The following is a 6,934-nucleotide window of genomic DNA, read 5'->3' on the forward strand; positions in this document are numbered from 1 at the left end:
CTTCCACCAAGACCCATGTCAGCTCAAAACCCTCCCCTCCCTTCCTTGGGAAGTCCTTGCCTGGGAAGATTAACCAGCAGGCCCTCAGCCACGACAAACAGGGCTCCCAGCCTATCACATGAGCCCATGTGTGGCTCTTGGCGATTATTCCCATGCTGCTTCTGAAGAAGCCTTATGGGGAATGGCAAAGTCTCAGTCCTCACTTGACAAAGTTCGAGCCCGCATCCCCTCGGTAGACTCGGAAGACCCCGCCCACCTGCAGTGGGATGGGGGCGGCGGGGCGGGGCGGGGAGGCGTGTGCAGGCCAGGCGGGCTGTTGTGCGCAGCCTGGAGCACCCGGCAAAGCTGGAGCTCGGCATGAATGGGAGCGAGAGCCGTTGCCTGGATACAAGTCGTGTGACTGGGAGGTCCAGAGCAGGCATTCAAAACTCAGAAAGAAAGCAGGGTGTGAAGCCAAAAAAGCAGACAGGTCTGGCAGAGGCGCGCCTCTCCGCCACCAGGCGGTTCTCTTGCCCCTGTCGGGAAGTTGGTACCCGTCAGCTGCCAGCTGACTGTTCCCAGGCCCCCCTTCAGCTGAGTCACCAGTTTCCTGACGCGTCATACCTCTTCCTCATGGAGACTCTTGCTCCCACCTGTGCCGGGGCACTCAACCTCCGGCTGAAGTTGGGGGGTGGGGCACTGGGGATGGAGGATTTAGGAAGTGAAGAACACCGGCGGACCAGGATTCCTGGGCCCCACCTGCTTCAGAAGCCCCTTGGACAGAATCTCCCTGGTCCTGGTTGTGCCCTGTGCCCTTGAGACAGGACCCCGAGGTTGAAGCTCTTAACCGAAGTTCGCCTTCCCCACCTCAGAGCCCCAGCCCCGCCCCAGCCCTGCCCTGCCCTTTTTCTCACTCTGGGGAGGAGGCTGCCCTCCCTCAACCCCTGCGTAGCTGCCTTTTAGGATTCAGGCTCTGTCTAGAAAGGTCAAGGGAGAGATGCTCGGGAAACAAAAGCCCCTCATAGTTCCCGTGCGTGGGAACCCAAGTGGATGCCAAGAACCGGGATGGAGGATCGGGGCGGCGGGGGGGGGGGGGGGGGGGGGGGGGGGGGGGGGCACGGGGGTGACGGCCAGGGCGGGGCTATGACCGTCCCCCGGGCCCTCCATCCTGCAGTCACTTCGGCTTGGCGTTTCCTTTCCCTGACCTTCGGTCACCCAACCCAGGCAGTTTGGGCTGAGTCGTCACTTTATTTGGCACACACTTCCTTTCCCCTGCGTGTGGGGCTCGTGGCCGAGCCACCTGAGAGCCACTCCTAGGAGGACACATGTGGCCTCTCCAGACTATGAACCCTCTGACTAGACATGAAAGGACTTGACTAAGGCGGTTAGATGTTTCTGTTTTTTTTTTTTTTAACATTTTAAAAATTTGTATTGAGATATAACAATAATATAAACTTCACTACTTTAATGTGTACAGCTCAGAGCTTTTTAATATATTCACAATATTGCGCAAACATCACCACTATCTAATTCCAAGATATTTTCATCACCCTAAAGAGAAACCCTGTACCCGTTAGCAGTCACTCTCCATTTCCTCGCTCCCCCTCCCTGAGGACCACCAACCTCCTTTCTGTCTCTGTGGATTTGCCTTTTCCGGGCATGTCACATACACGGAATCATACAATGCCTGGTCTTCTGCATCTGGCTTCTTTCACTTAGCATCGTGGTTCCAAGGTCCCTCCATGCTGTAGCACGTGTTAGTGCCCCGATCCTTTTTATGGCTGAGTAATATTCCGTTGTACAGATATACCAAACTTTATTCATTCACTCATCAGAGGGTGGACATTGGGGTTGTCTCCACTTTTTGACTACCGTCAGTAATGCTGCTATGAACACTTGTGTACATGTTTTTGTGTGAGCATGTTTTCACTCTCGGGTGTGTATGTATACCTAGGAGTGGTAGGGCGGGGCTTCAGATTTATGAAGGAAGGGAATGCTAGGGATGGGAAGGAGAGAGAGAGGAAAGGAGGAGAGGGAGGAGGAGGGAAGGACAGAGGGAGAGAGGGAAGGAAAGAATGACAGGCCTGGACAGTGCTTAGAGCCAGACTGAGGAGTCTAGAATGCTCTGCGAAGGCGTTTGAACTTGATCTATACGCCCCAGCGAATCTCTGAAGACTCTGAGTAGTAGAGGCACAGTAGCCAACCAGCACCCTGGGAGAGGACTGGCGCAGAACTGGGAGAACTGGGGGGGGGGGGGTAGGCAGCTAAGGAGAGGGGGGACCAGAGGCGAAGCTGACACTCCTGGCCTCGTTGTCCGTAGGTCACCAAGGAGGCCATCCCTGAGACGGGATTCAATTGGCTGCGCTCTGGTATTTGGGCCCCTCTGACACTCTGGCCTTTGGCATTTTAGGTTTTCTACCCCTGAATGGCCACCCTTATCTCTGCTCCCTCTGGGGCTGTCCTGGAAATGCCAGGGCCCCAAGGGGCCAAAGGGCTGGCCTGCTTTCGGACCCACGTGGGCCCAGGCCAGCTCCAGTTCCCCCACCCAGATCCACCCCCCTCCTCAGGCTCCAGACTCCTCCCTGCCCAGAGCCTGCCTGACAGCTGAGCCCTGCAGCTGCCCCGGCCCAGGGGCCTCTCAGAGGTTTCAGGGACAGCTGCTTCCCTGTGACCCTGCTGACCCCTGCTCCCTGCTCGCTGCTCTCTGAGAGCCCAGGAGTCTGCCCATCCGGGGCAGTGGCGGGCCCATGACGAAGCAGGCAGCAGCGGGAGGAGCACTGGACCAGGACCCAGAGTCACGGCCAGTCCCGATTCCGGAGGGCTGTCCCCAAGGCCCACTTTCCCCCTGAGGACCTAAGTCCCCTTCAGATGTTCTGCCCCTTAGAATATTTCTGGTGACAGTTGTTCACCTCTGGGGACGGGTGTCAAAGGGCTGGGGGTCAGGAGCCGGAGGGCTCAGAGAGTTCTCTCACAGCATGTTTGAAACCTTCTGCCATCAGCATGGACTTACTCTAGAAGAAACACACACACACACACACACACACACACACACACACACACATACACACAGACCCCGCCACGCGCTCCTCAGTGCTCTGCGTCCTGTCACGTTTGTAATGTCCTCCCTGGGAGTCGGTCTCACAAAAGCTGCTGTTCGCGCCTCACGGCGCTGTCTCTGAGTCCAGGCTCTGCGACTTCCTGAGCCCTTGTCTCCCACGGCCCCCTTTTTGCCATCCCCAGCATCCCGCTGTCTATTCATTAACTCATCGGGTACCTACTATCAGGCATGCGCTCAAGGGCAGTGGTGGTTACGGTCCGGTGGGGGGCGGACATGAACCAAACGATGATGGCACAGAGAGGACAGTGACCCAGAGTTTCTCCGAGGGTATGAGGAGGGCCCTTGACACCTACTGGGGGTCTGGGAGGCTTCCCTGAGTGCAGCGTCAGTGAGCTGAGAACCGCAGCGGGGCAGGGTGCGCAGGAAGTGACCGGTGAGGTGAAGGGCGGAGCAGTGGAAGGAGCCTGCCCCGGGGGTCTGGGCGCGGCTGAAGGGCTGATAGGCTCCAGGCTGGAGAGGTGAGCAGGGGCCCTGCCCCGGGTTTGTGGCACTGAAACAGGTAAGCAGGGGCATGTGGCCATCAGATGGGCGATTTGCATCAATCTCCATGTGAGGTAGAGAATGAGCAGGTGGCGCAACGTCTTCACCCCAAGAATCCTCCACCTCCCTTGATGGCCCCACTATTCTCCCTGTCCTCCCCTGCCCCTCCCCGGGAGTCACCCAAGCTATCACCCTGGGGCGGGCCTGACCCCCACTTCCCCTCCCTCCATGGCCCTGGTCTGTCACCAGATTTCAATCTTTCGACCTCATTACCTCCAACTCTGGCTTTTACCCCACGGCTCAGAGTCAAGTTTTGTCTCTCCTCTGAACCAACTCTTCTCAAAGTGTCCCCCGCCTCCCTTCAGGTCGCCTTCTCCAAAGCCAACTTTCTAAGTGCAATTCTGCAGCCATGTCATGGAAAAGGAAATTCAGATGCCCCTGAAGGCTCCGAAAAGACAGTCGAACTCACCTCACCTCGCATGAGAGAAACACAAAGAAAAACCACGCCGAGGTTCCTTGGGCTGTGTTTAGTGTTTACCTTTCAGACAGACAAAAATCAAAAAGGGTGAGGAGAAACAAGTCCTGTGGTCTGTGCAGGGGGCCTGGTACCCGGCGCATCCCCTGAGAAAAACAAGCAGACGGAGCTGACCAAATGACAACTGCACGTGCCCTTTGATCCCCCAAGTCCCTAGGAACTTATTTCAAAGCTGTGCTCTCATGCACAAGATGACTGGCTCCCTGCAGTGTAGCTTGTCATAGGGAACAACGCAAACGGTCATCAGCCGAGACTGACTGACGTGCATTATGCTGCACTGGAATACTATGCTGCCATCAAAAAGAGAAACCCAGGACACACTCTGTGTACTGATATGGAGTGGCTATAAGTACAATGTCAACTGAAAAAAGCAAGACACAATACATATGAATAGCAGAGGCTCAATAAAATGTGACTTCCTGCGGCCCCAGAAAGCCACCCCACTTCCCCTGACTATGGGGCCTGCCCTTCCTCCATCCCTACAGGGCCTGCTGTACTTTGGGGTTCTACTTATCTAAATATCGCCATTCATTGCCGTTCGTGGAAAAAAGATGGGAGGGGCTTTGCTTGCACACATAAAGATTATCTCTAGAAGTGTTTATAAGAAACTGATGTAACACTGGTTGTCCATAAGAAGGAAAATTGGTGCCTGGGGAACAAGGGTAAGAGAAAGTCTTTCTGCCTCTTGTGCCTTCTAAATGTTGAATTGCATGAAAGCATTATCACGTCAAAAAAAGTATTTAAATGAAAAAAATATAATTCTGATCATGCCGCACCTCTCTCAGGATCTTTAACTCCCTTCCCGTGGCATTCAGGAGCCATCGTGAGAAATCGCCTGCCATTAATCATTCTTTAATGGTCAAGATTCTCTGTGGCAAGTGACAGAAACCCAATTCCAACTGCATTAGACAGAAATCGTGATTCGTTAGTCTGTGTAATGGATGTCTGCTTCAGGCACGGCTGGATCCAAGAGTGTAAGTAATGTCATTGAGGTTCGTTCTCTCCGCTCTGCTTTTCTCTGTGCCGGCTGTATTCTCAGAAATGACCTTCCCTCAGGGTGGCAGAGCTGGTCACTAAGCAGTCCTTAGTTTGCATCTTGCCATTTGCAATTCTAGAAGTCCAAGTAAGTCCCCAAGCTGAAGCTCGTAGGTGTCACATCCCCATTCCTGAACTATTCCTATGACTCAAATTGGCTTGGCCTGGCCCTCGGACCCGTTTTTAGAGAGTGGAGGTGGGCTCACTCACAATGGAGACTCTGGAAGATTGACGGGCAGCCACCGGAATCAGACAGATGGATGATGGGCGAAGAAAACAGTGCTTTTCCTGCTCGCTATGCCATTGTCTGCTGGACATCTCGTTACCCGATCATGTCATGTATCTACCTTTACTCCTCCTGGCCTTTGCCTCTGCCTCTGCCTGCTCTCCCCAGAATATCCTTCCCTTTGTCTACCTGGCAAACTCCTACTCATCCATTAATTCTCTGCCGAAATAGCACCTCCTCCTTGAAGCCTTCCTAACTCTCCCGTTTCCCCATCTCTAACAGGACAAATTCTTTTCACTGCTGTTCTTTTTGGCTTTTCGTTCAATTCATAGTCACTGACTGAGCCTCATCCAAGCTGGCCTGAGCTAGATAGAGGTGAGCCAGGGCCGGCCTCTGTCCTTAAGGACTTCCATTATGGCACAAAAAGTACTGTTTTAGACCTAGTTATTTGTTTTACTTGGAGCTCTTTGTTCTCTGAGAGCTGGGGCCCCAGCCTTGGCCATTTGTGTCTTCTCCTGTCCAGCACAACCCTGGACACAAGCTTGATGCAAATATGAGTTTTCAAAACGAATCATGAAGGGGTGGGAAGTATTGAAGACTGGCCTCCGATGACTCTGTTCCCCGGGCCAAAGGACAACAAGGCAGCTCGGGCACTCCCAGGGGCTTCCGGGAGGATGTGCATGGGCCGGTCTCTGCTAGGACAGGGCCGTCGCCACTTTGGAAACCCCCACAACCTTGGGCCAGGAGATAAAATCCAGACCCGAAGGAAAGTCCCCCAGCAAAGCCTTGCCACCCAGCTCCCAAGGAGGGCTCTAAGGTAGAAGCTGGGGTAGTTCCAAGGGGACACTGGTCTCAAATCCCCGCCTCTGGCAGGTCAGAGTTCTCTGAAGGGGGGTGAAGCGCAAGCAAGGAGGGCAGGGCTAGACTTGGCCAAAGCCCAGGGGAGAAAGGAAACAAGAAACAATCAAGGAAAAATCCTGGGGTTGGCTCAGGCCACAGAGCCCTCAGGCTGGGATGGAGGAGGCTTCCTGGGGGGTGGAGGGGGTGGAGCTGAGGCTCCTCAAGGGACCTTGTCTCCTCTCACTGCTCTCTTAAATTTCCTCAAAATTATCACCGCCCTTCCCTTGTGACCCTCTGCTCCCAGACCGGCCCCGGGATTCCTGGTTCCCAAAGTCTCACCTGCCTCCCAGGGACCCAAGTTCCTGGGTAGGTGGGACCGTGGAGAGCTGGCTCCAGCCTGGTCCTTCCTGAAGTTCCCTCCACCCTCCCAAGCTGACCTTAGAGGAGTCCTCAGGAGGAGGGGGCTTCCGACTCTCTCCCCCTGGGCCCATGAGGGCTGGGCCTGCCAGTGTGGATAATTTCCAGGAAGAAGGGGTTGGGAGGGGAAGGAAGGGCTGAATCAGTCCCCGCATGGTGATTACAGGGCCCCATGGGGGGAAGCAGCCGTGAAGATGGGGAGGAACAGACTCGACCCATCCCAGAGCCAAGAAGAGGCTCCAGGCTGAGAAGAAGGAAGTCGAATACCTCATTTATGGTTTTTCTCCTTCTCAGCCTTCCTTAC

Source organism: Rousettus aegyptiacus, unplaced genomic scaffold (assembly GCF_014176215.1).
Source record: "Rousettus aegyptiacus isolate mRouAeg1 unplaced genomic scaffold, mRouAeg1.p scaffold_m13_p_5, whole genome shotgun sequence".
Taxonomy (NCBI): Eukaryota; Metazoa; Chordata; class Mammalia; order Chiroptera; family Pteropodidae; genus Rousettus; species Rousettus aegyptiacus.